This window comes from Bombus impatiens, unplaced genomic scaffold (genome assembly GCF_000188095.3).
Source record: "Bombus impatiens unplaced genomic scaffold, BIMP_2.2 scf_0418, whole genome shotgun sequence".
Lineage (NCBI taxonomy): Eukaryota > Metazoa > Arthropoda > Insecta > Hymenoptera > Apidae > Bombus > Bombus impatiens.
The window spans coordinates 1,817,946-1,845,407 of record NT_176837.1 but is presented as its reverse complement, the minus strand read 5'-3'; the positions used below and the strand labels follow the sequence as shown (position 1 = coordinate 1,845,407).

General features: G+C 37.0%; 1 protein-coding gene across 4 annotated transcripts in view; it reads right to left on the bottom strand.

Moving 5' to 3' along the window:
• Positions 1-27,462, bottom strand: part of LOC100747772 (semaphorin-2A) — a 564,473-nt gene that overhangs the window by 135,065 nt on the left and 401,946 nt on the right. The gene's annotated exons all lie outside the window — the stretch shown is intronic.

The window sequence follows — 27,462 nt, the reverse complement described above, 5'->3', positions numbered from 1 at the left end:
AATTTTTTTCAGGGGCGGGCGGGGAATATCGATTCTTGAATATGTATCGGGAGCGAGTCGAATGGGAATAAATTGGAAGACGAGCTGTCCGCGGTGGAAAATAATTTTTATGGAGCTTTCGGGTAATTCCCTGAGAATGGACTTCATCCAGCTATTCCTGTCATTATGGTTCCTTGTTTACTTTAAAAATACGCGATAGAAGGAACAAACGTTTATTAAATTGATATTAATAATTTGTAGTGGATTTGACAATAGGAAAATATTTTTTCATATAGTTTATACCTACTTGTTTCCACATCGTCATTTATATTTTAGTAAATAAACTAACAAAACTTTCATGTACATTTATAGTTGAAGACCTTTATCGCTAAAAAATGAAATAAAAAATTCCGTCCGAAAAACGATAACGTCATATTCTTTGCTTGTATGAAAAATAAATTGATATTCGCAGATCAAACAGAAACGAGTCTCATCGAAGCGTCATTTCGATTCTCCTTCGAAAGAAAGAAAAAAAGACAAAAGGAAAAAAAGCAATTCAAAACGAACGCAGCAGGTACACTACACTCTTAAACCCAAAATTCTTTTGGAATTCCAGCGTGAAAGAGAATTTCATAAATTACCCAATTTCCATCGCATTCTATCACACCGACCCTTCGTAATAAAACTCGCGTTATCGAGCACACGTTCTTCGCTCTCTCTCTTTTCTCCTTTTTTAATCTTCTCGCAATAACTCCGCCAGCTACGCAGCCGGGAAACTTTAAAACCAATATATCGAGCGGAAGTTTTCGGAATTTCCGATGGTGTCGTCGTCTTATCCGAGCGCGAGTGGCCCAATTTCTCTGCGGAACTTTAATGAAAGGAGTTCTGCCGTTGATGGGAAGGTAGATCTTCGATGTTGGCGATCGATCCTGGCAATAAACCGTCGCGGTTCACGTGGATCATCATGCAACGTGTCACGAAAGGCTCGCAGCGTAGCCCTGGCAGCGGCAAGACGATAGAAGCTTTATCGGGAGGCCGACACGCAAGGATATATCGTCCTACACTATCACCTTCCTATCAGTTATCGTGTTGTAAACCTTATCTACTGCGGCAACACGGTATGTATTCTCATGCGGCCGAACGGTACGCGCATTTCACGCGTTCTCTACGCGCAATCCGATGTTGGGGTGATTGTTCGCCAAGGGTAATAGTAACAGCTTAGAAAATCTCTAATGGAACAGGCTTAAAACTAGGATGGATTTGCAGGTTCTAGAATAAGAAAATACTGCGTGTACAGTATCGATCGTAATTATTTGAACTTTTATACTTTACTTTACTTTTATCATGGTAGCAAAGTAAGCTAAGTAAGCAATTCATAAGTAAATTAACTTGCCACTAGTAGAACTAACGAATGATTTATTTGACGTCTTTATTACGCGAGCAATTTATATAGTAATTTCTGCTCTTTTTATATTAAACTTTTTACTGATTCCTTAGTACATACTATTCTCGAACGTTATACATACAGAACTCTTTTAAAGCGATTTCCTATGATTATATATAATACAAGTATATATATACATACGCGTTACCAATCTCAGTATCGTTTAAAACTTTCCCTATGCATTTTAAATATTCCACCGATTTTTTGGCGAAACCTAACAACATAAAATGCTTGGACTTTTATGAACCAGTTCTATAAACCTTTTTTTTAAGCCAACAGGAAAAAATCAAATTTTATTTATACAGGCAATTCGCTTGCATCGCATGCCGTGTCATTAATGCAAATTGAAAAAAGGCTAATTGAATCGTAGGATTGAAACGAGTGTCTGTCCCTTTCCCTATTTCGATCGCAGGATTTTTCGCAACGATTCGTTCTTGATTACGGCCCTAGCTCAACCAGTGAATCATCGCCTGGACGAAAATGTAAAAGTTCCGCAACGATCACCGCTATAAAACTGAACGGTGACAGCTTTACAAAAACATTTAACCATCGTCGGGACGCTAATGGCGCGCGTAAATTCTTTTCCCCGCGTCCGAAAATGTCGAATCCATTCGACACTATTCACATGCAAATTTCTTCGTGACGGCTGTAATTTACCACTTGAATATTGTTACGTGGTTTACAAAATTCTGCTTAGTTATTTTTTCAATCGGTGTCTTGATTTTTAATAACAATTAAACAAATTGCCATCGATGAATCTGTTAGAAGTTACACCTTTAACTATGAATCATGATAATCAGACTGCAGATTTTCATGCAGATATATATTTTTATGGAAATAGTTAAAGAAATAGAACCTATATAGTAGGTTTGTTTCGTCCCCTAAATTTTATAATGACTACTTCACTCATTTTATACTTTTACATATTACGCGCATTCCAAACATTCTCGTGTTCATCTGCAGTCTAACGATGATAGCTAAAATTAAGTACCAAACGAGTTTATGGTTCAAATAGAGAATTTTATAGCTTGTAATTACAAATATTTCATAATTAAACAAAACGCAAATAAAAAATTAATCTACATAAACGTTTCCTCATATCTACAAAAATAAGCGATTCGATTAATCGGATTAATTCTGTACATGATAAACTCGTCGTATTTCATTTGTTCTGATAAAAAAAAAAAAACATGTTGGACGATTACTACGCCTGGAGAAAAATCAAGAGGTTAGTAATAATATGGTTTTCTTTGCAAAAAAGATCGTAGTTGTAATCGACTGATTCGTGCTTCTAGTTCACTAGCCATGGAAAGGCCATCGTTGACTGAAAAAGATTCAAAGAGACGTTCTCAAAGTACCTTTGAAGATACCCTGGACGAAGTAATTACTAGACGTGATATCAAGTTGCTGTTACAGACACGGATGCTTCTGAATGATTTCATTCCAAGCAAAGCGACGTTTAATTGAGTTCGTTCTCGTCATGATCGAAAATGGCACTTCCATTCGGTCAGTTGGTCAAATCTCGACAATTCTTGGACAAAAGGGACTGACGCTCTTTTCTGCGGGTGACGGCTGATTGGGGTATTAAATTTTGGACAAGGTCCAGTTCACAGCTCGAATAAGCGAATTGGTTAAGGCATTCGTTTGACGAATGGTGGACTGACGTTAGAATATATTTTTTTCTTCGCTCTAGATATTTCAGAACTAACGTGTTAAATAGTAACTATTTTCATTATGAAATGATATAAACTTTTCTTCTAGTTTCAACTTGTATTGTTCTTATAAAAATATAAATGAAAATGTAGACTTACTATAATCATACACAAAAATAAACATCTTATCGTTTAACGTAATTACGAGAATAGGAAGGAAAGGATAAAGAGAAACGCATATTGATCAAATTTGTTGCTTTTATAATTTCACTTTCACAATGAGCCGCTAGCATCAACCGTGTGCAAGTTAAAGCGATCGTTGATCGTCGATAAGTAAAGAATGACATCATCTTGCAACCTTAGAAGCCATGTTTGCTCAATAGAATCGACAACGTAATTACCCATCGTAATTATGGAACGTTTGAACAGAGACGCGAGTAACGTTAGCTTCGTTCGCGTTGCACGCGGGATAATCGAGGTTCCCGTTAACTGTCAACATCGCACACGCGCCAGTTGCACACCGCTTCGAATAATTAGGATCCGTCTAATTAGTACCTTTGGCTCTCTTTCCCGCTAGAAAATTTATGCTGGAACTTTCTGCTCGCTGCGTGTTAAACTATTCGAAATGATCGTTAAGCTAATTTGATCAAAGATAACTGATAAAAGAGTTTCGTGTCCATGAACCGCGTTAAGAAATCTACATACCCGTTTAAAATTCTTTTCTGCGACTAATTACTATTCGCATGAATCGTAACTTTGAAACAACGAATTTTAAAACTTTCTGAGAATGAGATTCCTGAAACTTTCTTAAAAATAAAATTTAAACATAACGATCGATCATAAACGCGAACAATAACGCGAATAAAAATTTTATTTCCGTATCGACTATTTTTCATTCTTTCATCGACCCGAACAATGAACAATTGATTCTTATAAATCACAAAAATATTCAGACCTGAGTATAAAAGAACGGCAGGGGACGATTTACCAGGCACATAATACGTCGATTTCTCTTCGCCATTATCACGACGAACTCTCTACAAAGCGCTTTCGATACAGATTATTAACAACGGCATTATGTAAACGATTACCGCTATTTACGGCGAAAGCAGGCCAACGCGCCGTGAAAACCTCGATCCTAACTAATTACCACGTAACCTGCCGTAACTTCCACGAGTAATCGCGCGATTATTCAATTCGTGCGAGGGTGTATCGATCGTGGAAACCTCGTAGACTTTCATTTTCTTTGTAACCGTTCGCCTCGTCTCCTCAGTCGATCATTAACGCGGATCAACGAGCACGGATCGGTCGTTCGAGCGTTACTCAAAGACGGGGCGTTGAGCGTCTTTATGAAACCTTTAATTAAACGTTTCATAAATCACGCAGACCGCGAGGGGATCGTTGGAACGCGGGGACAAATTAATAAGATTAATTGGTTGACAGTTTGGGAAATGCTTTCCGCCTCTCTCGATCCTGCTTATTTGGACGTTGCACGTCGAATCGTTCGAGGGAACGAAAGGATACCAGCAGAAGAATATTAATTTTTAGCCGGAGGCCCTTTGGAAAATATGTTTTCTTTGAACCCGGTAGGGTGGCCCTTCGAATCGACGGGGATAAACGTCGCAGACAGGAGACGCGGCCCGAGATTGATGGATTCGACCGACTTTAACGAGCGTAACTCGACGACTAAGCCCCGTGCCAGCTTTAGAAACGTTATATCGGTTATTTGCATAGAGCGGGACCAACGACGGTGGGTCACGAGGCACTCGTTGCTTCGAGCATTGGATTAATTAAAGAACCTAACTGAGTAAACACGCGTACGATTAGCCGGCTAATTTACGCCCTTTTGAATGTTATACTCACGTTAAATCGTGGATATTTTTATTTGGAAAAAAACCGACGGCTTGAAATAAGATATTTTACGTACAGTTTTGTAGAGATGTTTTGATAAATTATAAAATTTATTAAAATTATAAAATTATATTTAACAAATTATAAAATTGTAAATTATAAAAGACGTCGTGATGCAGAAATGTATTAAATATACTGTTTGAATTCTACATTTGTGTAATTTAAATGGTAATGTATTCATAAAATATACTGTAACATCAAAATACTTCAACATTTGATTCTTCGATTACGGATTAATATTTTTACTTTAAATACTGTTTATTTATAATATCAAATTAAACAGAGAATGATAAATCTATATTCCTTATGACCATTTTTGTTAGAATAAACGATAAATAAATGACCAGTTTATAGAAACCTATATTACGACGAGAAAACTATGTATTTAACTGTTAAGGAAATGATCGCAGAAACGCATCTTTTCGTGCACGCTTCTCACGGCTGCGTTACTTGGAGTTTGATAGAAGCTTAGGGTGTCGTATCTCGCGCAGTTAACTGGTATCGTCTTATCGATCAACGACCCCATATAACCAACTGGCATCGCTCTGTCACGTTGCTGCCTCTACAGATAACGTCCGTGTATTACGACGGGTGTCATTCTAAGCGTTAAACGAGTGCACGACGATTAGTAATGCGAGACAAATGATAGTTGTCCCTAGTGGCCCAATGGGGAAGATGCCAATCTACCAGATCAAGTCACTCGAAATAACAAGTTCGTCTTTATTTTCGTACTTTGGTTATTATTGTTGCTACATTATCTTTCACTCTGTAAGTAGGTATACACAATATATTTTTCAAATTTCTCAAAGAGATTTATCATTATCAGCTTGTTATTATTCATGCAAGTCGTAGAAAGATAATTTTGAAATTCCACAACTCGTTATAGGACCACGAAGATCTTTGTACGAATGTTTACAAAAATTTCAATTCTTTAAAAGCCCTCCGGATGATATATATGCACATTCAATGCTCGAAACCTATGAAATTCTAAGTAAGAATTTTCTATCCATTTGTATGTTAAAAAGATCACTTATTTAAAGCAAAACAAGTTAACGACGTTACATCGAAAGAAATCGATGTTACACATTCAGCAAGAACCGTCGTTTAAAAAATCTACTGCCTAACCGATTACAAGCAGGGACAATTACGGGATGAAAGAAATGCACGAAACGAAAGAAACGATACAATAGTTGGAATGCACGTAGCTTACCTACGCGTCACGAACAGAGGATACATTGATTCAGCAGGTTGCCTCGCGTCGAACGATTGAACGATGCAACGCTCGTTTCCCTGGTTGGCCTCTCTCGCTCGATCTCTTTTTATTGTTTCTCAAAGCCCCGCGAACACTTTTGTCAGTCGATGTACCTTTTTAACAGGAATACGCGACAATACGACGCGTTCAGACCGATATGTTCCAAACAATCTATTTGCCGAGTATTGTGATCCAGGCCTCATTGTTCCTTGCAAACAGTGTTTTTCTGCTCGTGCAAACGCGGCAGAAGGCGAGCACAACGCGGGTATCGAGGGATTTACAGCGATCGTTGCGCCAAAGTGGTGCCGATATTTCCGGTTTGTATTTCCGGTCCGGCTTGACACGTCACGGATCAACAGTGGCTGTCTCTCTTCCTGTGTTTCGTTCCCTCTTTCCCGTTTCCACTGCACGCGGTATAAAGCCCGTCAAAGTCAAAACACAATTACCGCCGGAATTGAATAAAGCTTACTTAAACGAACGACACAATCGACCGTTCTATTTCGCGTAATTGGATCGATAATTGTACATTGAACGCGAAAAAGCGGACCCAGCTGGACGACTCGCAATTATTCTCTCGAACCTGTTACCTGTGTGTTGTCTCGTTATGTACGCGACCAGCTAACGCCTGCGACTGGCCTGGCCACGTTTCGCACCGTTATAAACGACCTGGTGTCCAGACTACACCAAAGTAAGTGCTTAATCGAATTTCGCGACGATTATCCGCACCTCTCGATAGTTTCACGCGTGAACCGATAAGGGTTGTTCAATGAACTAGTATATTTTTATACTACTATTATTTTTATACTTAAAATCGTTTTATTGATTTGTACATCTCATAGGAATACATTTTACATTGCATTTAAATGTTCAAGAACTAACAAACTACTTGAAATTGATTTAGCGTCATTAATATTCTATAACGTGGTTGCAGAAGTTTCTGATTGATCAATGACTCCGGTTACCAGGTTAAACTGTCTTTAGTTCCAAGATTCTCCGTCTTAACCCTTTAACTATTACAAACGACTATAGTCACTTGCCATGAAGTAATCTCTGCATACTACGACCGACTATGGTCGCCTGACATACTGCGCTTCTCTCGTTCGCGTGTGTCTTGTTCTGTTTTATCTTTTCAATCAGAGATGTATTTAGAGTAGCACAACAAATTTTGCGTTTGTAGAATAAATTAAATTCCAAATTTCTTGATCAAATCAAACTGTGAATCTCTGATCTAAGAAAAATCAGGCATTTTGATAATCAGCAATTTAATAATTACGGTCAAGATTGAAATGAGATTTCTTTAAATTATCAAAGTACGCGCGATATTCGGCAAATACGATAACGCGCGAAATTGAAAAAATGCAAAAAATGTCCCTTTGATCTTACGCTTAACTAGATTACCGAAGGTATAAAGATCAAAGCCGTCATACTACTCTTCTCATTATGGTCAGACGTCGGGCAATAATTGCGGATTTTGAATTGCAAAAGCGAGATTCGACGTAATTCAATTTCAAGTTGATCAACGCTTTGGGAATAGATCTATGAAAAGTTTCATTCTTCTTGAGAAAAGTTATCTACACTTCCATTGCTTTATTTCCATTGCTACTGTTACAAATTTGTGTACGATGTCATACAACTAATTATGATTATTCTATTTTCTGTTGGAACGGTCAATATCGTTGAAATGTTAAACATATTTAATATCTTAGCATCTATTATTGGTTGCTCTACATATACAATATATATATATATAGTTCGCTAACATTAGCAGACATTTATAAAGCGCGCGATCTGGCGCTTACCAACAACTTGGCACATTTTCAATTTGGCACGTCGTCAAAAATAGATTAATGTGCCATCTCACGCAATTGATAATAATTTAGTAAATTATTATCTGAAATATTGTTGGGAATATCGTTGTTGCTTAACACTTGTAACTTGCCAATACTATATACGAGAAATCGATAGATACAGCATAACAAAATACTAGAAAATTGTTATTATTGCGTCACGGTTATGTAATTTTTTTAACTGCGCCCTCTATACATTTTTAAATTCGAGGAAACGATATAAGAGCAACACGAAAGAGTTGCTTAAGATTCCCAAGGAAACGGTGAACTTACATTTAAAAACTTCCCAAAGCACTCTTCCCAACTTTTCAGGCACCGTATAATCGCCTTCTGAACTATAATCGTAAAAGTATGCTGTAGTTATCTCGCGAAAAGTTTGCCCACTTCTATCGTGTAAATATCGTTTCTTACAAGTATCAAGATACAGTCTTTTCATTTATTAGACCTACATGTTATATTCGAATAACATATTTATATTTCGTTAGTTTGTGAAATTTCAAATTGAAGTTACACTTTGCTAGGTATCTATATTTGAACTTACAAAATGCTGTTCTTATTTTAAACATCTTATTAACTAAAATCGTAGAAAACTTCTCACATATTGTCTCTATTATTCATTATTGTTGTACAAACGCTGAACAAAATTAAAGATTGCTAACGTCGATCAAATATTCCCTTAGACTATAAACTTCGCGAAAACAAGTTTTTAAGCAATTCAAGTAATTAAATCTCTGAAATTATAAACTAACAAATTTCTATGTCCCTCTAAAACTATAATTCCCTAAGAGTTCTATCTATGAAATGAGCCTTCTTAAAATGAAATACTACTCACAATGAGAATAAAATATTATAATACCTACTACGAAAAAGAAGAAAGGTACAAAAGCAGGAATCTCTGCAATTCTTTCTGTCTACAAAACCAGCTAGATATTTATCGATTCTCTCTGTGAACCAACTTCTCCGCCAATTTTCCACAAAATCGTAAACATAATCTCGAATGAATTTCTTGTGCCTGGCCGATGCAACGACGCAACGCTCATAAAAAAAATAGTTGCATCCCTCGCCATGGTTTTTCCTCGGCCGACGAGGAGATAAGATAGAGGACGGTGCAGCATATAACATGGTCGTGCTACGTAATCCTCGACAGGTCAAAGTACTGAACTTACGTAGCAAGGAATGCATGCAAGGCAGTGGGGTTACGTCGGGTGCAGGCGGTTTTAATAATTCAAAGAAACCGCGGTTAATACCTACATGACGTCACTTGGAAATCGATCCGATGAAACATGCATTGCCCACGGGAGTGACGTCTGTTCGAACTTATGGTTGGGCAGCAGCAGCGCGCCTACCCAACGGAAACACGTTCGTTAAACTGTCACTCGATCGAAATCGCGACCTAAAATAAAACTTTCACGAATGTACAGTTCCAGGAATTTTGCTGTTAACGGATCTACGCTGGCGAAGAGAACCGATACTGCATAAAATATTTATCTCAGTCGCGAGCTTATACAAACGCCTAGTGAAAAACCCGCGGCTTGAATTCGAATTGGTGAAAATTTTGAAAAGGAATAGTTGCGAGAGAATTATGGAATTTTACTGGGTGAAGATTCGTTGGTTCAATAGATAGTGTGATGCGAGAGTAGTCAAGGCTTTTCGAGGTATGCAATTGCAAGCTGAAGTAGGTAAGTGAAGTGTGGTTCGTGTTAAATGTTGTAGATTCGATGATGATACAAGTGCAAGTTTCTTTATGTCTTGTCTATGAAGTTTTCTCCTTTGGTGTTTTAAAATGTATATGTTTTACACTCTTGTTTATACGTAGTTTGTTGGAAGCTTCACCGTTCTTTAAGTTCTTAATAATTCGATTCTCAAGATACGATGTCATTTGATCAACCAACGATATTTCTGGTAATGCATTTTAATTATTATTACCATGAATTTAATTATAGCTTCTGTTGAGGTTGACTGATAGAGGAACGAATGGATGAATTTGTAATAGAAAACTATACTGAAGTAAATACAGGTATAGTGTATGCTGATCCAGATCTTCACTCTTACAGTGTTACAATACGATAGGAAGAAGATAAGGAGCACGTTCATATATTTATAGTAAAGGACATTACCAAAAAGTTAACCTTGGTGTGTAGCTCTAGCTGAAGGTTACAAGAAACAACAATAGAAATCTGCTTATAGGTTTTTTGTTTCTAGATCTCGTAATCTAAAACAAAATTTATATTCAAAGGCACAATAATGTGGACCCCTCCTTATTTTGAATGTTTTGTTTCGCGAAATTCTGTTCTCTTCGTAACAGCGGACTCCAGGTCACGGATATACAAAAGAAAAGGTGCAGAGTTTTTCTTGAAGTAATTACTTCAACAGTTTCATTTATTTACGACACAATTAATATGTTACTTATGAGTTCATAGACGAAGTAACTGCATATCTTATTGACTGATATAAAGTTTGATGTAGCAGGAGAACAAATTATTTTCAAAACTTCTAGTAACGTAACAATAACTGAGTCGTAAGTTTTTGTTTTATAGTTCGTAAAGTCGGAAACTGTCTCGCTAAACTTCAATCCGGACTATCAAGAATGTCGAAAATTACACGGCGAAGTTTCTTGGCGTATGCGTTACATAACAAGATATTACGAGGGGAGACCGGAAAGCAGAGGAACTAGGTGACGAGAGAGCCAATTAATATGCACCTCTATTATGCTTTGCCTGTTACCATTTCGAGTATTACTCTTTAGCTCGAAAATAGACGATGAAACGCGATTGTAATTAGTCGTAAAAGTGGAAAGGATTGTTGGCACCGGCTAAAAGTACAAATTGCAGCTTTGGAAGTGTTTAAAACTGGGGTTAAAGCCGTTTTACTGACAAACTGGATGAAAGCCGGTCTTGTTCGTGTTGCTGAAGCGCTTTCAATGAAATACGCTATCGTAAAATTTAATTCTATTCATAACGAGCTATAGAGAAATATACAGAACTGATATACGTTTATGTTCATATGATCGACATAATATTAAATCTCTATATATTCTCCTTTTAATAGTATAATCATATATTAATCTCTCCCTCAACATGTTTCAATCTGTATCTATACGCTACATACAGATTTAATTATCGTGTATCGTATGATTATTTTTTACCAACAATTTATAATGTGTTCGTTTAAAAAAGCTTCACGCGTGTCTATACTTTCTTTTCACTTTCAAATTTGTTCTTTTTTCTCTCGTCTCCTTTTTTCTGTCTTCCTTTTTCCCCATTTTTCTCCTCTCCTTTACTTAATTTTTTTATCTTGATCGACCACATCTCAATAAAAAAATAAATCGGCGGAGTAGCTGGTCTGATATAAAACAACGCAAAAATCGAGCCGACCCGATGATCATGTCGTTATCAAGATATAAGACCGGCCAACAGGTAAGCGTTAACCGTAGGCCCATAACAGAGCTAGCATAACAGGCGAGACATAAAATTGGCGGCAGCTGTAGAATGTGCAAAATGCCCGAGCCGAGGTCGACGAAATTTATAGCCGGAAAACGAACGACGCCTCTTCCTCTCTCTTTCTACCTCTCTGTGGGTTCGTGGCCTATAGAAAATCGTTAATTGTCCGCGCGGACGCCGGCGTTAATTTGCTTTGATATACGAGCCAATTTATTCTCAGTGGACGAAAACGCGGATTTTTATGGCACACTCTGCCGGTGACCACAACACGTCTCAATACAAGTTCGACTCTGGGAATTTTGACATTCTGCTGACGAATCTTCACTTAAGATATCGAAATTATCGCTTTCGACGTGCAATCGTATTTGCTTAGCATCGAGATGAGATGTGTTTGGAAAAGTGTGCAAATATACAGATATACGTATTTTTCGAGATTTCTCCATTTATAGTAATAGTTATTAATAAAGCATTCAGATTGTAAAAATTTCGTACGTAATAATTATTATAATAATTATCAAAATTACGTAATAATATCGTACGTAATAATTATCAAAATTTTGTGATTATTATTTCGCTCGTTATTTATTCCTTTATGAGCTAAATTAAAAATGTAGAATAATTTTTAACAGGATTTGTATAAAAATTGTAATCTCTGCAGAAATAAATGAAATTTTGATAAAGAGAACGTATAATAATGATGTTACTGACCACGAAACTCATTTACCCTAACGAGCTTGACATTTAGAAATCAAACTGCAGCGAACCAATTTTCCCACGACATCTCGTTCTGCTCACGATCATGAAAATACTGACAATTTTTACAAGTTAGAAATATAGCAATGAAAATTACAATTGACCACGTATTATTACATAACATTTAACTTATAGAATTCCTACGATTTTCCATCGAAACTGCAGTTTCGAAACCAGGTCGAGGCTGGATCTTCAACATTTTAGTTTCAATGTATTTCACAATATTGCCAGTAAAATTTCCACATACGATATACAATACATTCTCTAAACTATTTCAAACTTTCCTATCTCCAAAATCTAGAAAGCAGATATTAAATAAATTCGGCTAGAGCACGCATAACGATAAAACAATCCAACAATTCCAAGTGAAACTACACACGACACGAGTCGAATGTTTCTGAAGGTAATACAATTCGAGGCTTGCTTAACGAGTAAGGATTTATTTATTCCACAATAGCTTTCGTTTCTCTGGCGTAAATTTAATACAGCCAATAGCGAGGTAGGATAGGTGAAGGGGGGCGAGGTAAGGGGATATAACGTTTCTCTAATTACTGGCATAAATCCAGCGAAAGAATTTATCCCCTTCTTGTCTATATCGGAGGGAACCTGTGCTCAGGGTATTCGAGGTATCGCGCGCCACGGACCGAAGAGAAAGTTGGTTCGATATTTTCCACGCACATGCACGAAATATTTGTGCAGGTATGCGAATTTCATCCCCTCGGCGCAACCGGCGCGTCTCGTCCCCACCCGTCTATCCGACCTACCCCTCTAAATCACCTTGTCTCTCTCACGCTCGTCTCTGTCGCGCTCTCCAGATTAACGTCGATGTTGCCGGAACGAAGTCCCAATGCGTGGTATTATCGTTCGTGCTATCGGGAACAATGCGCAAATAAAAAAAAGAAAAAAGAAGAAAAAAGGGGAAAAAGAAAGAGAAAAAAGTAGAAAAAAGAGAAGGACAAAGAAGATGAAACATAAAAAAAGCATTTTCGATGCGTTGCACGAGGTAAACGTAATGGCGTGTGACGGAATCATGGAGTGACGACGGTCTCGAACCATGGATTATCGGTGTTGCGCACGAAAGATTGATATTTTCGCGTTTGAACGGCGGGATAACGTGGAGCGTAGCATAATAATAGCGGAATAATCTATGCACGGTATTGATAATTTGGGTTTCAGACAGTCAGGCATTTCAAGTGGCCAGCCGACGTCAGCCAGTCTGAAACTCTTCCTCCCCTTCCTGTTGATCGTTGGGGTAGACTTGTCCCTTGTTTAGCGAGACACCCTCTCACGGGTCCGATTCTTTAAACGAAAATAATATTGCCTCCGACGGAACGAATTTCATCGCGATCGTCCCATGATATTGCTAATTAAACGGAAGCGCCATCGAAATTCGTTTATTGCGATAAAACGGAGGGTGGATCGCAAGGAAGGGCAGGTTGGAATTAGAGAAGAATTTCGAGGAACCAACTCTTTGCCCGGAAGACGTGATAATTTTGGTCTTTCCATATTCGTTTCTCTTCATAGTTACAACAATTGTAGAAACATTTGGATTCAATATATTTTGAATTGCTATTTAGTGGATCCAAATTTGAAATCTGTTTTTTTATTTTGTTTGTTTTAATTCGTACGTTCTATTTAGTAATTTAACTTTTTTGAATTATTGAAAGCCACAATATATTCTCTAAAAAGAACGTAAAGTTTGAATCAACACTCCACGTAAATTCTCACGAGAATTCTAAAAATAGAGACTGTTCCTTTGAAACATATTTCAACAAATAATCTGTTAATAATTACACATACAATGAATTCGCGTTCTCGTTAAGCTAACCAGTGTTGTTAGCGCACGTTTTTTTGCAAGACATTTTTTTTAACCCTTATTCTATTATTCGACTATTGCGATAGTATCGAACCCACTATAATACTCTTAAATGCGAAAATAATGATACTCCATTCGGCCATCGGCGCAACTCACATGTTCTTTCACAACATAGAGACTACAAGGGATAAACAGCGACTTTAACTACCATCGCCATATTCCCTTATTCATTATAGATACAACATCTACGCAGATGGCATCGTTTGCAGCCGTTTCGATTGCTAGAAAGTCAAAGCTTGCTGGCGTATTCGTGCAGCTGACACAAGTTCAATGGCCAGGTGCATGGAAAAGAAACTAGAGAATATCGTTTCAGAATAATTTCATCTAGAATGTAAACGATAAGTGCAAATGAATTAATTATAAAGGATTTTAGGAATGTGCTGTGGTCTTGGTATCGATCATTTCAAAAGTATGAAAAATTGCAAACTTTACATTATTGCAATAGTAGACAGAACGATTAAAGCATTCAAGATTCTTTTACAAAAATTCTTTTAAAAAAATTAAGTGTAAGTCACGGAATAAGAACGTTAGATATTAAGGGGAGAAGTATTGCAATTTCAGTTTTAAAAACGAGTATAATCTAGTATACTATAAAGTTTCAAATTTTAATTCAAATTCTCTAACTTTTCCCATACATAACCATCTACGAAACTTTTATAATTCGACGATATTTTAATTCCCATTTTATAACTTTTTTACGGAAAAGATTGCGATAGGAATCTCAAATGTAAAGTGGAATTTTAAAAAAGGGGAAAAAAAGATAAAATACGACATTACGATACAAATATTCGATACGAGAGCATGTTCCGGTATGGACTACATTTGTACGCGTAGAGATTCGACTGTCCAAGATATCCCGCAAACTAGGTTATGGGACAAGCCCGGTTTAGCCTGTATAATTAGATCCGCTACTATCAAATGATCATGAGACAATTTAGCTAGAAGCGGTACCCATTGAGAGGATAAGAGAAGTAAGAGAGGAACCAAAACATCGAGGTTTACATTTTATCTGAAGATAAAATCTACGTACCGATACGTGTTTTTGGGAATCGTATATAATTTGTCAAAAGAACTTTTTAGAATTATCCAGAGTAGGTTCCAAAACTATCTAAGGTATTAATTAATGGTCGTCCGAGATTCCAAGGTCATCAAAAAGCATACAGTCTTCGAAAGTTGTAAGGTTAACAAAAGCTTTCGAAGATTCCAAGAAAGTATAGATTATCCTGATTTTTCAAACGTATAATGGATAATAGCTGTATTTAGGGTTCTCTAGAATTTTCTAGAATTCCCTAGGATTCCCAGACTTCCTAAGATTAATGCGATATCTGGAGTCTTATAGATTCTAAGATTATTGCAATTTTTGAAAGTTTCAACGTTTCACTACGATCACGGGGGCTTCAGATTGCTAAGATTAAGAACCTTAAAAATTTCCAAAATTTCAGCAATATTTGCGCTTAAGGGTTGCCTACAATTTTCATGGTCCCCATTGCCACCTGGTTCATCGGATCTGCGAGGTCTTTAATGGTATCTCGTTGGACAACATTCACAGTAGATTCGATCAACATAGTTAGACAGGGCAGAATTGATGGATTCCGAGTTATCCGAAGTCAAAGATACAGAATTGTCCATGCTGCATCCTGCAACCTCAACGATATTGAAGCAGTAACAAATTGAACTAGGTTCATGTCGATTGAGTCGAATGATCCTGAGATGTTAAATATATCTGAAATTGATCGTATCGGGACACACGAATTCAATGTCATCTGTCTGAAGCCTACTGAATCCTGAATCGTCGTCAGCAATACCTTAGATAGACTCAGCGTTTCGAATGTTGCAATCTGAAATTTTCATATAACGTTTCGCAGGTTATATTTGCAGAGATAAATTAGGAAAGCGTAGAAAATTTCAGTTTCGTGAATACGTGTGTAGCCGAGGGACCGTGTTTAAACCAGTTTGAAGTTATTATTCAGGGGAATGGCAACGTGTGAAATTTTACGGTTCATATTGTTATCTTTTCAAACAAGCGGCGGCGATGTTCCACCGTTTCACGTTTCTCTCTTGAATTCCGCCGAATGGCGAAATAAATTCACGGAGGAATATTCAAGATAGGTACGCGAACTGGGTATTTGTAAGGGTGATCCAATTTGCGATATCTTCGCAAACTTAATGAACCATGTCGGTGCACCGATATCTGATTAATCTGCAACGAACTCTTCCTTTCAGCGGTAATTCACTCGCTCGATAGATACGCGAAACGGAATTAGAAAAGGAAGCAGATGGAAATGATCGATCGTTGCATTTAAATAGCAAAACGGTGGCTTTGCCCCATCAAATTTTTAACTGCGACTCGTTTCACTGTTGATGAACCATGCGTCCACCGAAATGAGAGATTTTTTAAGACAACTTTCACGAGGCTCCTGATACTGTTTCATTTTAGCGTTCTCTCTCTCTTTCTTTTTTCTCATTTGTAGCTTATTGCATAATTCTGTCCGGTTGGTTGCGTTACTGCGCTCTCGAACGAAATGTCTTTAATTTATTTATACGAGAGAAATAACAAGGGAGGATTATTCTTTAAATTAAAAATTGTGTTTAATATATGTGTACTCATGATGAAGAGAAGCGACACATTGATCACGAGTGTGTTTGCAAAATTATATCGATACAAACTATGAAATAATCAATTACGCTTCGTCCATTCATCTCTAAACGAAAGACAAACATCATGTATGCTTAAACATTTCTGTATAATTACAGAACTTTCTACTTCCCTGATATTCATGTAGCATAAAATATTTCCGAAACTTCAATTGAGTCACAATTATACCTAATTGAGATTTTAGTTATATAAATTCTGTATCAAATTTTGTAAGAAATATGGAATTCGGAGAGATAGAGATCAGTAAGAAAATAGAAATCAAAAAGAAAGTTTCGTAGGCTATAATGAGGTAAAGTATAGAGTGTACATCGACTGATAAACAAAATGCTCGTAATGATTCATCGTTAAGCCTAGTAGATGTGTTCACATGTGGTAGAAAATATGATACTAGTAAAAGTAATGGGGAAAGGTCTCGCGATGAAGAAGAAAGTGGATGAACGCTTTTGATATTTTGTGCATAAAGCGTGCATGAATAATGAATCGTGGTACTATTTTCTTGTAGTAATTAACATCCAAAGAATACTTTTGAAAGTTACGAAATAAAAGAAATAGTTTTGTGAGAAAGAATTATTCTTGCGAATTAGTAGACGAAATGTAAAAAATTATGTGAGATGTTTTTCAAATAAATGATTTCATCTTGTCTCAGCATAATCATAATAGGATACAAGAAATGTTTAAATGAATATTTCTAATAAACGATATTACACAACTTGAGAGGAATATAAAGCAAATCTTGCATAAAATGAAATTGCACCAAAAATTAAAATACGTGAAAGCGCGCAAAATCCCGTGAATTAATTGCACCGTGAATATTTAATTATCAATTATAAGCGTCGAAATACATAAAATTCAAACGGACGATGTAAAATTTCATAATGCGAAGTTTTGTAAATTACAATCGAAAACAGGAGACTACGCATGGCGCTTGCAAAAATCGAGTTAGCCAGCGTATTTGTTCGCGCTTCATGAAGTCCATTCGTCGGAGCGGCTGTAAAAATCCGGCGCGTCCGGCCCGTGAATGCGTTAATCACGATCAAACATAAATCAGATTGATTGAACGCTTTCGGCGCGCGCTTCGCGGGGCTTACGTTTCGCCGCGACTTCATTAATCACTTGAACAAACTCGAATTGAACGCGCGACGCCGTCTCTGAATGAGCTTAAATATTTCGAAAATGTATGCCGTCCCGCATTTTCGAACTTTTCGCAGCCATGGAACTACATTCGACAGGGACTTAATAAGAAACTGTTAAATTATAGCGAAAGGCAGCAAGCAACTTCAAGGCAAGTATTGAAATAGAATTTCCTCTGTTTATTCAAGCAATACGGATCGATGTCAAAATTCAAATATCCACCGTGTATAGAATGAAAAACATTCTATTTTACGAGAAACGTTTTGTCCATTGTTCCACCACCGGTTAATGTGAAACGAGTTCGATATTTCTCGAAAAACCTATAGAAAACCTCCACTGAAAATAGAAACAAAAATAGAAATGAAACTATAACAGAAACAGAGCAGAGAATATTTTGTACACGATTATTTTATACTTGCATACGATATAACACAAATGTTTCTCGATATTTCCTCGATAAATTTTCGAAAGGTAACATTGCCTGCATACGTTTAACAGATACTTCCAGAACTATCGTGAATGCTTTGGAAGTTACATAACAGGAGTAGGTTAATGTGCAAAATTCTATACCTCGTGCGAGATGGATGTAGACTAGTTTCTATGGGAAATTGCTGCAGCGAATTGCTTCGTGCACGCCGCTGCCGACGAATATTTTGACGAATTGCGTGATACATACGTATAATCGTTTCGAGCTTCCTTACATTTTGATACATTTTTATAGATTTTTTGTATAATGCTTGAGAAAGCTACCATTGCAGTTATTTATTATAATATATTTTACTACTAGCTATTACGTCGAAAAGACCTCAAAAGTTAACTAAGTAAGTCAGAAACTAGGGAAGATCATATTCGATTTATGATAAAATATCAATATACCAGATGTACGTTAGTAATTAGTACGTAATTTATGCTACATGAAATTATACAAAAATCTTGATTCCCATATAGATTTGCTCGCGAAAGTATTGGAACAATTTCAGAAACCTTTTATGAATATTGTGACGTACGTTATATAACACATTTCGAAATCTTATTAGCACTGTAATGAAACACAACTGTCATGATTCTATCGTAATTATGACAGCTCGAATACTTTCACAAGCCACTATACCACCTGCTTATGTTTCATATTTCCACATTTCCAGTAGCACCGACATCGCCTAAAAGTAAGCACGTAAAAAGACAAATATACAAATGTACAAATAAACAAGGACGCTATCAATAACGCACATCTATAGTTGCTTACAATATTGTTTACAATTCTTGACACTTGAAATCACGATACAATCGCATCAAACCCAACCTCAAGAATCTATTCCCCTAGGAGTGCATCATTAGCGTTTGCAAAAGTACATTCGCACACGCGAAGGGATTCAAACGTTCGAAATAAAGATACGATCTCTGTCGTGTTCCTGTCAAGTTACCTTTCTATAATTCGAGTACGATTGTAACGAGATTTTTATCAACCAATCGGAAACTGATCGCACGCGAGCCGGTTGGAACAATACCCGGTGACACGCGTGCAAGTGAAGCCTGGTGAAAAATTGCGACGCGGCTCGTAGTAGCCATTACTCATGAATCGACATCAAAGGGAAATCGGTACGCGGAACGGACGTCCAGAGCCAAGATTTCTGCGGATAGCCGCTCAGATACGATTATGTAACCGGCCTAGCCGCCGCTTGCGCGAATCCATCGGCGCATATATCAGCTATTGTGCATAGCTGCCCTCACCTCAGTTATCTTAATTACATCTGTAATGCACACCGCAACAGCGGCCAACGCGACGCTCAACCGGCAGCATCGCGTGTTCCCCGTGCTTATTTGCCAACGCGCGCGTTAATTTCGCTCGAGCGATGTTCCGGGATAGCACGTGCGCGCGCACGAACCAAATTCAGTTATCGTATTGGCTTGCAATGGCATGAAAAGCAATGATGAGAAGTCGTGACGATTCGCGGGCTCGCTATCGGCTTGCGAATCGCGCGAACATCGAGGGAACGCGTGGGTTAACCTCGCGTGTGCGAGCGGAACACGTGGGTGGTGACCAGGCCATGTTTTCCGAGAATGGAAGAAAAGTGCGATAGACGAACTTCGTGGTTTTATTATGTCCAGTAGTAATTGCTTGGTAATTTTGATGGATTAGAATGTACATGTTTTCAGCTTAGATTTTAAGCCCTTCAGCACACAATTTACCTATTTCAACTTACGAACAAAATTAGTTTTTACTGTTTATTAGTTATTGATTTTTAGGAACGTATTTTTTCGAATAGTTCGCCGGCAGTGATGGAAAAATGCTTGTGCTCGTTGATTATGATGACTTGAAACGTAGCTCTTTTGTACTTGGGTTTTATTCCTTCTAGGATTGAATTCTGTTTATCCTACCGGAAATATTATCTGTTCTTAATTGTCAATAAGACAAACAGATCTTTGAGATAGTTTTGAAGACATAATGAATTGAATCAAATTATAGTGTAACTAAAATATAGAAATGTTTTATTTCGACAAACTGTCTTATATTTTTAGTAGTACACTGATGTGAATAAATGCGAGAGTTGATCGATAGATCAACTACTTACGAAGTGTAGGAAACGTGTAAAAATAAGTAAAGTAATGGTTTACGTTTGCAAGAGTGGATAAGGTACTGACGTGTAGCCATTAACGTATGTACGGGTATATTTAAAACGAACCCTGGTCGAAGGTGTATAGTGTGAAGCGAGGTAATATTAGATTTCAGTTGTTAATCCAGATAGTACTTGATTTTAAGTATAGTTATGAAATTAATGCGCTTTGTTACTTAACAACTGTTCGTTCCCTGCATTTCTCTATTTATAACCCGTTGGTTCCTAGTGCCAGGCTATAGACTTTTCTCAAGGATACTTGAAAAGATAGCTGATAAAACAGTATTTCTTGGAAATACACGGTTCGTATTTACCTCTTTTAGATTTTAGACATTAGTCTAAATATGTAGTGGACAAATCGTTAATCCTACGAGTATTCTTAACTTATACGATAATCGGGTTACATTTTTACGAGTCTCCAACAAATTACGAGAAATGTATCAATGCATATAATAATTCCAGATTAAAGATTATTATATTATACATATAATTTCACGAAACTAGTAATTTACATTACGATGGAATCTTTTAATCCCTTCACTATATATCTCATCTTTATTACAGTCCTAAATATGTTTTTTTTTTTATAAGATTTATTATGAAACTATATATACGTTCTTTACATATACTATTACAAAATATTCTCTCAAGCTTTCGTGACTTTCAATTTGCATTTTTTATTCAAATCGATATTATACACAGCGAACGTGTTCGATTTTCTGAACCTCCTAAACCAGTGAATTCCATTGATTCCTACAGATCTCGTCAACAGAAGTATTACGTAAACAGTATCCTTCACAATTTGGCAATCGATAGATACTATCCTATTGACACTCCCATCGACATTTCAATTCCCACACTATTCTTTTCAAGTGTTCTATTGTCCACGTAGTCCATACGCTCTCGCAACCGCATTTTTTAAAACCCTGTCGCTATCCTCATAATTTGCATTCTTTCGCCAACATTCTTTCAAAGCCTAACCGTCTCCGTCGCGATCTGCATTCTTCCTACTGCATTCTTTCGAAGTCTATCGCCACCCATACGATCTGCATTCTACCACGCAATTCTCGTAATCATTCTTCTCCGACTCTGTATATCGTATTCGAATTTTCAGCGTCCTCTGTCATCGAAGGAATCCTCGTTTCAGGATATAATTAAGCAGTGGATACGTATTCCGACGAACTACTGGTCTGCCGAATGAATAAAATATGAAGCGAGTCTCAAATGTTATTAAAAAATTATTGAAACTTTTGTGAATTATTGTCTGATACGAAATCTTAGATTAAGATAGAGATTATAGTATCTTAGACAAATAACAATTTTATCTAATTTTACTTAAATTATAATAAAATTTTTATGAGGGAAGAACTACCTAATTTTACCCGTATTATAACTTAATAATAATGGAATTAATGACATCTTTTGAGCTATGTCATAGCCTAATATCCACTTATGGGTCGGGTTGTACCTACGTATTCGATTCTTCTGACGTATTTATTAGAACGACAGTTCGTCGCAACACGCTTTCAGTTAAACCACTAGCTTCACAGTTTTACCCTCGCATAAAGACTTGAACTTTACGAATAGATCTCCGAAAGAAGAAGAAACGACAATCGACTAAGAAAAGTTAACAAGCGATTTCACGGTAGGACGCGTGTCGATCGGGCGCTGGCGTTTTTCTGCTCGCGACATTTCTCTTGTCGCTGCGGATACCAACGACGGGTGCTAGCGATAGAAAAAAAGGGAAAAAGCGACAAAGAAAAATAAAAAATAGAAAGGTGTACCTCGCTCGTTACACGCTACACTTGCTCGTTTTTGTCGGACTTCGCCGCGACACGTTGCAGAGAGGGCAGGGGAAAAAAAAGGATTTCGATGACCAAAACAAGTCGATGCCATAGTTGAATTGGATTCAACCCCCTCTATCTTCCCCCGCTTTCTCGCGCAGACACGTCAAATAGGTATACGGCCGTGGAACCTAGTTCCGAAATATCGCGCTTCGTTATACGAGTTGGTCTTGCTTTTTTTCTTTTCTTTCTTCCACTTTCTCTCTCTCTCTCTCTCTCTCGATATTTCATTGCCTGTACGTGGTCACGTAATAAATACGGTTTATTAAATGGGCAACGAATGAAATGGCGCTGGATGGAATTTTGCTCGTTTCCACTGACAGTTTTTTTTTCAAGAATGTTACTGTAACGACGCGAGGAAGTAGTTTGGTGTATGGAATGGTAATAGGCGAAGAAAATGAGTTGTAAATTTTTTAGTTGAGTTTTAGATTGTTATGGTTAGAAATAAATTTCGTACGCAGTTTCACTTTGTATTTTCTATTGTAAATAATAAATAAGACGAAATGGTTTTTCACTTCTGTCATTGTATATAATGTTTTATTACATTACTTTGCTGTCTTTACTTTCCAATTTCATCGTAAGCAATACTTTCTTATGGATTTCCTATTTTCGAATTTTTATTACTCTCAAATAACAATCACAACAACATCGATTGTTTTATACATTAAATGGTGCCAATAATCTAATGACTCTCAGTAATATTTCTACGTCATCATTTGTGAACATTGGAAGCTTCCGAAGCTTATTTAGCTTGAGCCAGATTAATCTATGATTTCATCTGTTATATTTTCGAAATAAACAATGAAATAAGATAAACGAGTATGCATTTCCAGTTTGAATCATTGTATTACACGAGACAACAGCATACTTTCGATTGGCCACCGGCATAAATTTTATATTTTCGAGAAATGAATTCAATGCAAAATTGTAAAAGTAGTGGTAACTGAGCGGAGAATACTCACGATTTACGGTACAACTGTTGTAAACATTAATTTCGTTGCCTCCTCTTGCTGATAAATGTAAAACCCGATATACTAACTTTAATTGGATTCATAATTAAAATCGTTGTTAATGTCGACAAATTTGTTAAAATGGAAATATTAAAACAAATTCATTTGTTAATGTTGGAACAAGTTAATTAACGAACAATGAAAGTTCTTCATACACTTTTTATGAAATGTTGTTCATTTTTTAAGTAACAGTGTATTATACGAAGGAATTTTATGTGAAAAGGAAAGATACATAGAGGAAAATATACTAAAATAAAAAATATGCTAACCTGCATTTAGATTGCTTAAGATTCTATTAATTTCGTTAATGATATCGCTGATGTTTCCACTTATGATTCTGAGCTACACGTATTCAAGAACAATTTTCTGTCCGTTATTATTTATTTCTCACGAAATTCCACGCATATGTTATCGATACAATTCCTTGCAATGCCAGCCAGCACAATTTCGGCAATGGGGTGCATTGCATTTGCTTCCGTAAATGTACGGAAATGCACCGTTTAGTACGAATACCTGCAGGCTGCCTGTTACTCATTATAGTAGCCATTGTTTCCAAAACACAACATCGCGGCATTATAATTGGGGACTCGTGAATTCGCCATGTGATTCGCTACCAAAGACACTATCTCGTTCAATGAAATACGAAGCTTCGTTTCTTGCGAACTAAGTTACTATCACTCGAAATACAAATCTTTTATTTACAGTGACTTTAAATTCAACCGGAAGAAAAGTGCGTAAATTGTGCATAGGAAATACATATTTTAGTTTGTCGTTGTTAAGAAATAGTTTAATTATTCGTTTAATCAAATTTTCCTGAAGCAGTCGCATTGTCATTACAGCCGTTACAATGCAATCAATTTTGCGATATTTTGGGGAATAATCTATAACTGCGTTTCAAATTACGTACATATCTAGAAAATTAGTAGTTTAGTAGTATCGATTCGCATGTTTATCATACACACGCTTCAATCTAGCTTTATAATTTTCAACGCATAGTGCAATCCATACAGTATGCACATAAAAATAGTTCAATTATCCCAACATTGTATACTTCCTATACAAGCTACGATGTTTGAATATAAGATTTCAAGCATAACAGAAATTATAACGAGTTGAACGTAAAAAGAAAGATTACGCACGATGCAATATCGACAGGTGGCAGCCGTACAAATCGAAGGTACAAATAATTTAACATCAAGCTTCAATATTCTGGGAGCGGAAATCGACCATTTGTTTTCGAACGAGTAATTCGACTAGCTGTATCGGTTCAATTAACTAACAGGCGTAATTATAGTGCAGAATTAATGGTAAAACGAGGCTGCACTTGTTCAAGTAATTGGTCAATCAATCAATTGTTAAAATTGTAATACGATAGAAACAATGTTTACTCCGATGAAATATAGTGCTGTTTAACTTGGCAAAAATTTTCTATTAATTGATTTACTACATTTAACGGCGTTCTAATTAGCAAATTATTCATCGATTTTGCTTCTATACTAAAACCCAATAAATTCAATTTTCGTGCAGCATCTCGTGCAGAAGATCCGACCATTTTCTACTCGAGCGTTAAGTACTAGACGCGTTAATTACAACGAATGGATTAAGCGCCACGTAACTGATCCGATAATGACAATAACCTCAACTTTTTTCTGCATTTTGCGGAGCAGAGGGTCGATCGCCAAGCAACAGCCGCCCATTAATTCTCGTTAAAATGTTTAATGCGAGCACTTTGCGCAATTCCGTGTAATTGTTCGATGAGCGCGAGACAAAGTGAAATTACGTGGGTTCGCTGTTTCCTTTTTTCCTCATCTTCTATCGTTTACTTCCTTTTCTGTTCTTTCAGTGTAATCGCACAAGAATGAGAAATGTAAGAGCAAATCATATGCAAATAGATAAAACGGCAATCGAAAAAACCCGCCTTTGTAACACTGAATATTTTATGGTTTCGCTAAAACGCACATACTCACTTTACTCGTCGCTGGACTAGCCTCTGAGTTTAACAGGGAAACTTACCTAAAACAATAGAAAAGATATTTCAATTTTTTCGTATAACCGTACGATAATTTTTTTATTTAAGGTTCTAGCTACATTTTTAATTGATTCAATTTTTCACATGCGACGTATACGCGCACAAAACTATCCAGTTCGTAAATACGTAAGGAAATGATTTCGTTTTTAATATCGGCCAAATTTACCTTATTAACTATAACGTTTCGGCAGTAAAACATTCATAGACAATGATAGTAAGAATACTCCTAGCTAAAGTCTGGTTTTATATTTCGTTTTATAGCGGTTCTCACGGCAAGGGGCAGCGATGATGTCGTAATATTGCAAATCGTTGCTGCACAATGGAATGGAGAACATTACCGTTATTGCCACTGTCAGATCGTACAGAGGGAAAGATCAATGGTTCGAAGATCGTTCGAGGCATGTGACAGGGGATAATTGCCGAAAAGCGGGCCACCACCTATTTCTTACACGAGGAATCAACCCCCTTGTGCGTCCTGCAAGGGACAAGCTATATTTAAACGATGATTAATCATTCACAGGACGAAATGTAGGTAAAACAGAGACACGGCTATCGTTGGAACGTTTGAGTACCCCAAACTGTTCACCATGTACTACGCGTTTTTATTCGTTCCGTTTTCATCGTGGCGAAACGCCATTAAAGTGAAACAAACGATAAAATCTATCTGTTCGTAATGAAGCCGCTTGGTACGGTCATCGTGCAGCTATTTTCCTTTCGAGTATACCCGCTGTGACCCGTATTCAGAGTTTTGATTGCATCTCTCCAAATTACTTTTTACAACCATCACGCGATCCATCAAATTTTTAATTATCGTTGCAGATACATAGCTCGTTACCATGAAAGCACAAAACGGAGAGAAAAATACGCGCGCTGCGTTGTGTATACGTCGAAGTGTATAGAGTATTCAGGAAACAAAACGAAACGAAACGAAGCGAAACGAAACGAAAGTGGAACGCAGAAACTGACGAAAAAATTGCGGCCGATCGGCCTCGATCGAAAGGGTACGGCTAGGGAGATTAAAAAAGCACGCAGCGAAACGCTGCGTTATAAATGTTAATCTTACGATCCCTCAAGTTTCGTCGTTGATGGAAGAGAAACGGTAATCGCCGGAAATCACGGTACACGAAAACCTTGTTTTACCGCAATTACGTTGGCTCGAATCTTGTTTTGCTTAAATATCATTTTCAACGGACCGCTGATGCGAGAGAAACTCGTCATTCCGTGCGCGTTTTAAATATCGTCTGTGATTATTTTGTAACTGACGGCCCGTGTATGCCGTCAACGAGAAACTATTGCAAAATGTCCCAAATAAAACCAGCGTTAAATAAAAATAGCGTTCCCGCAATTTCAAGCTTTCCTATGTAGAAGGTCAAAGAAATGTATCTTTAAATACATACATGCGTTTCATATCTTATCTAAATAATTCGCCACGAAACGTTTTAATGGAACTTAAAAAATTACTTTACATCCTTACAATTTTCCATACGTTGTCAAATTAATTACTAAATTTATAGAACCGCCATTGTATAAAATATATCGCACAGAAAAAAAGGAATAATTTTTCAGTCAGGTACTTTGTGCCTTTTTTAATAGTTTTTATATTTAGGTAATTTATGCAGCAGAAAGCAGATACAACACTTCCCATATATCCAACGATTTATGTGTCCGCAGTCTTTTCACTTCTCTTTTGCTTTCACGCAACTGTTAATTTTAATCGCTCGTTTTATAGTTTGCCCGTATTATTCTGAATTTTCCGAATATTATGCAACTGCAGGGAGTTATCTGTTATCGAAACAAATCCAACGGTTTCATCCTCGATTCCTCTAATTTCGATTTCCAATTCAAACGATGAATCGCGGCGAAACGCAGCCCGCAAAGGACCATTCGTTATAACAATATCGTTCGCGGGATTCGCGATATATTTCCGGCTGGTGCCTCGCGCAGCCGCGCATATCTCATGTGGCACGCATTCACCTCAATTGCAGCGTTCCCGCGCTTTTACTTCCTTTATGTCGGCCTCATT